Here is a 7,941-nt window from a genome sequence, read left to right as displayed (position 1 = left end):
GCAGATTCTACCTGAGTTTCAATGCTAGCTCAATTATTTGCTTAACAGTGTGTCCTTGAACAAGTTGCTTAAGTTCTCTGTGCCTCAGTTTTCTCCTCTGTTAAAGGGAAATGATAATATCATCTACTTCATAGAGTTGTGGTAGTAATAAATGAGAAAATTTATGTAAAATGTTTGGCACAATACCTGGAACATGGTAATAAAAAAGTTAGCTATTAGAATTATTATAATATAATATAAGTCCATATAATATTTTTCTTTGAAATAGCCAGCATCAAAGAAAGGTTTACATATTTCAAAACACTTATTAATGAAAAGTTAGATAATTAAAACAAAAAAGAAATCATATACTTAATATGCCCTGCATCATTTATGTTTCAGTTTTGCATTTTATTCTCACTCATCTTAGATAATGAAACCAGACTCGGTCCCGTAATTGCCCTTCTGCAACTAACTAACTGTTCAGTATTCAGTTTCTTAAATTTTTCAGTGAGGATCGTCTTCCAGCCGTAATGCATTAGCATAATACTACTGTGCTGATGCTTCCAATACTGCATATTACCAAAGAGCACCATTCTCAGCAACAAATTTTTACCTTCGAACAGTGATTTTTTTTTTTTTTTCTTTTTTTTTTTTTTTTTTTTTGCTGTACGCGGGCCTCTCACTGTTGTGGCCTCTCCCGTTGCGGAGCACAGGCTCCGGACGCGCAGGCTCAGCGGCCATGGCTCACGGGCCCAATCGGCAGGCGGACTCTCAACCACTGCGCCACCAGGGAAGCCCGAACAGTGATTTTTTTATAAATTAATTTTTATTGGAGTATAGTTGCTTTCCAATGTTGTGTTAGTTTCTACTGTACAGCAAAGTGAATCAGCTATACGTATACATATACGCCCTCTTTTTTGGATTTCCTTCCCATTTAGGTCACCACAGAGCACTGAGTAGAGTTCCCTGAGCTATACAGTCGAACAGTGATTAAAATTGTGAATGTTAAATTTTCTGTTACATACACACACATATATGTATATCTCTTTTAATATAATCTATATTTTATCCATCAGAATTTATTATTTTTATTAACAGACATATTTATTTTATTAAAATATTTTAGAAATATTGAGTTAATATCACAATGTTCTTCTGGAAAAAAAAGTTTTCTCAGAAAGTCTTTATTTCCTGCTAATTTTTTGGTTATGTCTATGAAATTCATATAAAACCGATACTTTAGTCTTTTCTAGGTAGAATGAAATAACATTTTCAAAAATCTTTCACATCTGGGGGACTCTAGAGTCTCTTGAAAGCATACCTTCCTTTCTTCTACCCTTATCTACCAGAAATAATCTTTGGCCTTTCTATGTAATAAAAATATATACTATTCTGTAAAAGAATTAATACTGCTCTTAAAAATATACTATAATAAAAGTACACTTAGGAAAAAATCATATTAATAGAAAATTATAAGATAAGGGCTTTCGTATTTTCTAATATCCTCTCAAACTGAATTAATAAAAGTGCTCAAAAAAAAAGAAGAAAACCCAGAAGCTATTTCTTCTTCTAAAGATATTTTTCATTTTACAAAATTGAGATCATTCACTGTATTTCCATCTTGAAGAAAAGGACCTTGTTCTGTATCATCATTCCAGGGTCACCTCTTGGGTTAGCACAGTGCCGGGGCAGCTCTGTGTTGAGATTTGAGTGTGAGCGGCTTCAGAATTTCTCCCTGGCTGTAGTCCTGGGTTGTGTTTTGGGCTTTCTGCCATGTTCTTGGGCAACATCTCACACCACTACACTTTTCATATCTCTTCCCTTCTTCCCACGGCCAAGTCTTGTTTCTCAGACTGACAAATTGTTTATCACTCATTATAGAGAAATTTAGCTGTGTCTTTATCCAGTGATACCCATCAGGCTATGCCCAAAAAGACTTGACTTTCTCAACTTGAATGCCTTGTCCAGATTTGCCTAGTTGTTTTCCCTAACAAAAGAACCATTCGTGTGTGATATAAGAATTGCTCCTCCTGAGAAGGCAAAAAATAGTGGTCTTTTTTCTTTTTTATAAAACAGATTTGTGGAGTTTTTTTTCCCCTCTCCATTATGTAGATTTTTTTCGGCAAATACTTTTGAAGTGTGTCTTAAGTGTAAGACTTTGTGCAGAACAATTCAATCTTCACTTTACTTCCAGTAAGTCCCATTACAAGAAGCGAACCCCAAGAGGGTGAAGCTGAGAGCTACATAAATATGCCCTAGTGTCCTCAGGAAAGAAAGAACTTCAGATGTATTCATGGAACCTACGCCAATTATTTTTGCGTTATCACAGAGAATGGGGCAGAATTAAGCAAACTGGAGATGAGTCGAAGCTGACCTGATTTTATTAGGAAAGAAAGAAAGATTCTGTGAACTGCAAACGAGTGAGTTTAACCTGAGTCCCTAGCGAAATTTAGACAGGATTATTAAAGTAAAAGTGAGCATTTTGAGAAGATGGCAGTGACTATTAAGAATCAGTATGGGTTCGCTAAGAACACAGCAACCCCAAGTACACTAATTTACTTTTACTCTTCAAAAGAGAGTTTAAATTTGGTAAGTCTTTTAATCAAAGTACTCATACATTCTTAGTAGATAAGTTAGAGCTAGTTTATAATATGGTTAGGAAGTTTTTAAAAATGGCAGAATTACCTCTTTTTTGGTGGTTCAGATTGAAGCCCTGCAACTTATCAGCTATGTAAATTTGTGCAACTTGCATAAACTCCTGAACCTTAATCCCTTCAACTGTAACAAGGGTTTACAACTATCTATATCACAAAGACATTGTGCTTCTTAAATGGCATAATGTACCTGAGGTGCTTTTTACCTATACTTAAATAAGTGCTCAATAAAAATGATAGGTGTTGTACTTTATTCTCACTAGCTAAGGCTGATTGGTTTTCAATCTGAAGAGACATCTCTGAGAGGTGCACTAGCACTTTTTTTTTTTTTTTGCCAGTGATTTGAAGAAATAATAATAATTATTTTGGCAGTCTCCTTGCTATGCTGTGGGCTCTTTTGGGAAAATGACCATGTCTTCTTGCTTTTGGTATCCTCACTGCCTGATTTAGTGCCTGACCCATAGTAGCCACTCAGACGTCTTTTAAACAATGACACAAAATGAAATATAGCAACCAAGACACAGGATAGCAAAATCAAGATCCAAAACTGCCACAAATAATTAGAACAATGGGCCAATACCAAAGATAAGCTCTCACATGGATGGATAGAAAGTCCGTGATTTCAATCCAAAATATCAATGGCAACAAGAAGAAGTTGCAAGAGATTTGATTAGACAGAATTTGGTATGAAAAAGATTTGACATTTTAGTTTCATAAAAGTTCAGCAACTAAAAATATGATAATGGTACTAACCCCTCCTCAGAGTATGTTTCCTGCCTTCAGGAAATTCTAAATTGTTAGAAATAGAGTCCAGAACAAGGCAGGCATCCGTACCCATTTACTTTGCATAATTAGACCACATCTCAAGCAATGCATTCAGTTCTGATGCCACACTTAGAAGAGACATGGACAAACTGGAATCTATCCAGTATGGGGAGAGGCCTTAAAAGCCATCTCATATTAGAATGATTAAAGGAATGTTCAAGTTGAAAAAAGAGTAGACTTAGGGAAAAGGGATAGTCATTTTTCAAATAGTTGAATAACTTTCATGTGGAATAAGGATTAAATTTATCCTCAAAACTTCATGAAGCTTCAGAAAAAAATCATACCAAAGAATGGACAATTCAGGAAGATATTGGTCAAACATAAGGAAGATCTCTATTTAAAATGAGAATGGATTGTCTTAGACTTAGTGATGTATTCTCTTCAAAGTTATTTAATTTCAATTTATTTAACAAATGATTACCATTCACATTTATGTGCAAACCTGTATAAGCCCTGTTCAGAAAGGAAGGCTTCAAGAGTTTGCAGGTTAGTTGATTTATATCATTTACAATATCCACATCACAGTTAAAATGTATAGCTAAACATTTACTTAGCAAAAATTTATTGAATATCACTACACATCAATTTTATGCTAGATGGTGGGCAAGTTGAAGAAAAACAGTATTATATAGGAATTCCTGCTTTGGGTAGGATTTTGGACCAAACTTTGATATTTGAGAATAAATCAATCCAAAAAAAAAAAAAAAAAAAAGCAAAACAGTCCGCTTGATTTAAATGTCATTGAGGAATTAAGGAGTCTGAGAAAATTAATATTCTACCACTTCCAGAGGACATTGATAAAGTGGGTAGAAATTGTAAGTCAAAGACATACCATTTACACATATTGAGACCCATATTTTCTAGACTTTGTTCTGATCATGTTACACTTACAATGATTATTAAAACATAAAATTTTGGCAGGTTTCTAAAATCCTGTCCTGCTATTTCCATACCTGAATTTCATTTACGCATATTCCTATAAAAAATATGTAGCCAATCAACTTTTTTTTAATACTACCATCAATTAAAAAATCATTGAGTACCAGCTATTCTACTACTCTGTAAAGAGGGAAAGCTTCCCTTTTCCTAAGATGTTTACAGAACATTTCTCCTATTATCCTTTTCTTTTTTTTTTAACATCTTTATTGGATATCCTTTTCTTTTAAGAAAAAGTAAAAGAAACATAACTATTTGATTTGCTATCAGAAAATTTAAGAGCAAAATATACAACATATGCAGTGATGTTCGTTTTAATTATTTGGGGAATTCCAATTTTCTTTGTCTTTTGCTTTGAGAGTGCTTGTTTTTTAAAAAGGTTAGAATATAGTAGTTCTCTATGCTTAAAAAGGCTATATTTTTAAGGAATGACTATCACAAAGAACCTATTTTTGCCAAATGGTTAATTAGAAGAGGATAGTTTCTAAAAAGGAAACAAACAGAAAGCAGTAGAACTGCCTAGTCCTGCTTAGTGCAGTCCAATCCTGAGTCAGCAAACAGGTATTTGCCAGTAGCAATGAGCATTGTGTACTACAATGACGGTGCTGCTTAACTCGATACTGTTCCCACACCTCTATTAGTCGGGTCCAGTGCGTGGGTAACTCATGAAGTCACTGGGTACTTGAGTGAAATATTGAAAGCAATGAAAGTTGTGAGGGTTTAGAGACTGGTGGAACTGGCTACATGATCACAGCCGCACCCACTCTTAAAGTGTACTTGGCAACAAAATTCATGCCAGTATGACACCTGTCTGCATAGGAAATTCATGACAAGACAGAAGGGCAGACTTCGGATCACAATAATAGTGTTGTGACTGTGATCTCCCCAGAGCCTCTCCGGGAAAGATACTCTTTTCTCATTGTATGACAATTGGAATTTGAAGGGAGTTTGCTAACTGATGTTCTATGTGGACCCAGAAGTACTACCAATAAGGTAAGGGCAATTATATCTCTTGTGATCACTAGAGATAGATTATAAAGCGATTCCCTACTCAATCTTCCCTTTCAAATGTAGATTGCTGAGGCAATCTTCTTGGCAGTGTATTTCAGGATCTTGAACTTGAGGGATAGAATTGTTTGGTGCCTGCTCTGAAAAGAGACGTCCAGCCCCTGCAATAGCTGTCTGTGCCGTTTCTGGTTAATGGGATACAGAGAAATGGGGTGATGGTGACCTGCGGTTGAGTGGTAAAAAGTGATTTCAGAACAATGTGTCAAAGCAGATCATCTCCCAGGGCCCTACATGAAGACGGCTTTAGTAGCCACCTGTATTCGGAGATTTAAATTTATGAAACAGAATCATGATGTTATCTTAATTGCTCTAAGGATGTCTCTTCAAAGAAATTGTCACAGAAAGAGTAACTTCGGAGGAACTGAGAAACCAAAAGGAGATGGCTTTACTGTGGAAAAGCTAAGGAAAGTCTTCTGCCCTAGAAGTTAACATTTACGGATCTCTTTGGCAAATAATGGTCTCTGTTTGATGAGGATTGAAGAAGTCTTAATCAAATCTAGTAGTCATTGCTGCTTCCTTCTCTCCTAATCTCCCTGATCCTGAATTATGAGATCCTTATCTATTAAAATAAAACAGCATTTGTTAAAGCCTTTTCAAAATTAAGACCAAAACCATCAAAACTAATTGTTTGCTAGTATCAAATAAACAGTTTTTTTTTAAGCTTGATGAATTGTTTGTAAGTGCTAATCAAGTGGGTGGAATCATAAAAGAGGGGAGGAAATGAGCTGAAACAATATATGTAATTTGTTTGCATTATTATTTGAGATAATTACAAAGCAGGCATTCAAAAGCTATTTTTTATCTTTATACCAGAAAGGGGAAAATAGGGAGGAGAGGAAAAGCACAAGAACACATAGCCATTGTCAGCTGCAATCTAAAATATTCTGGATTCACAATTGTCGAATATTAGCATTAGTAAGAATGCCAGGGACAGAAGTGTCATGTTGAATGTAGAGTGATAACTTCATAAGAAGGCAAAGCTGAGGATATGACCAGTTTGCAGTCACAGAGAAATCAACTTTAATTAATTTGAGTGCCAGCTCTGTGTATAATTACACAGCATGAGAGTTTGCATGCAAATGCGGAAATGCTGATTGTTCAAATACTTGTACTTGCTCATTAATACGTTGGGACTAAGCGGGGCTGGCAAGCAGACAGAATACAGCACACACAGTGCCTGCAGGCTAATTTGTATTATACTGTAGTTAACAAACAGATTTCAGATGTTTCTCCTTTCTTTAAATAATAAGCACAAAAATATGTGCGTTGTTTTTATCGGTGACATACCTTGTTTTCTTCCTGATTAAAATAAAATGTTTTGGGCTTTTAAAACACTGTCGAGGGTACACGAAACATTGCAATAACGCCAATGTGATGTCAGTAACGTTTATACCAGTTATAGAATGTTTCTATTTGACGTTTCATGTAATTATCCAAAATGGCCATTTTTCATCATTGGTGAAACTACATTTTAAAAAGTTAAATTTATATGTAAATTCCAAGGAGGAATAAAGCAATGGTCACAGTTGAATTGCCTACTTATGTATCAAATCTAGTATCTTGTGTCCAGCATCAGTGGCCAGAGGCTTCAGGGAAAGGATTGATTTATTTGAGAAAGCACCTAATCCTAAAATGTACTGAGGTGAGATTTTCCATTCTGACCCCTGAATCTCTTAGCAGAGATCAGCTTCAACCAAATTCCCAGCTTCTTTCACAATACCCTAGGGAAAAAAATCTTCCTTAATCACAACCAGAAGAAAATATCTGATACTTTCTTCAGAAAGTGGTACAAGAATATAAGGAATTTACCTAAGTCCCCCAAATCTGCTATTACTACTACCAATGCTACTATCTATTTCCTTGCCAATGCATTTAATACATTTTAATACATTTCAATTCTATTGTACAAATATTTATGGAGCACCTATTTTTTTGTCAGATGCTGCAAAGCAGAGGATATACAATAGTAAGCAAGGTACACAACAGACCCTGCATTTGCCATCTCCTTTCTCTCAGGGGTTGCATGAAGGCACCTAACTCTGTTTCCCTGGGAAATATATGCCATTAGCAATTATCACATTGGAGAAGCCCACTTGCAGAAACTTGAATCTATGGCCTTCCACACACACAGTTCTCCTGGCCTTTCTGGGAGACTAATTCCCTCTCAGATGTTTCTTCATCCCCATTCTTGTGTAAGATGAAAGGAGCTGCTTCCACCCCCAGGGCCAAATGGACACTGTAAAGGATATGTGAAACAGTCTATCAAGCAAGCTCCAAAGTTTTATAAGAATAGATTGAAGAGGAAGGCTGTCAATACCCTTCTCTGAAAGCCTAAATCTATAATTTCTCAAGGAGAAAAGCTGGACACATCATGTAGATGATATAGGACAGATTTTTTTTTTTTTTTTTTTTTTTTTTGCGGTACGCGGGCCTCTCACTGTTGTGGCCTCTCCCGTTGCGGAGCACAGGCTCAGCG

General features: G+C 35.7%; 1 protein-coding gene across 7 annotated transcripts in view; it reads left to right on the top strand.

Moving 5' to 3' along the window:
- The first annotated feature begins 5,209 nt into the window (after nucleotides 1-5,209).
- The window catches only part of ADGRL2 (adhesion G protein-coupled receptor L2), a 273,375-nt gene continuing 270,643 nt past the window's right edge, over nucleotides 5,210-7,941 (top strand). For 3 of the 7 annotated variants that reach the window (XM_055084505.1, XM_055084503.1, XM_055084504.1), the window contains exon 1: nucleotides 5,210-5,390. The gene's annotated coding sequence lies outside the window, so the exon portion shown is untranslated. The remainder of the gene's footprint in view (nucleotides 5,391-7,941) is intronic. The other 4 variants (XM_007106419.4, XM_007106420.4, XM_055084500.1 and 1 more) reach the window with 3 other exon arrangements.

The sequence above is a fragment of the Physeter macrocephalus genome, chromosome 4, assembly GCF_002837175.3.
Source record: "Physeter macrocephalus isolate SW-GA chromosome 4, ASM283717v5, whole genome shotgun sequence".
Taxonomy (NCBI): domain Eukaryota; kingdom Metazoa; phylum Chordata; class Mammalia; order Artiodactyla; family Physeteridae; genus Physeter; species Physeter macrocephalus.
The sequence above is the reverse complement of the archived record's forward strand: the minus strand, read 5'-3'. Positions and strand labels throughout refer to the sequence as shown.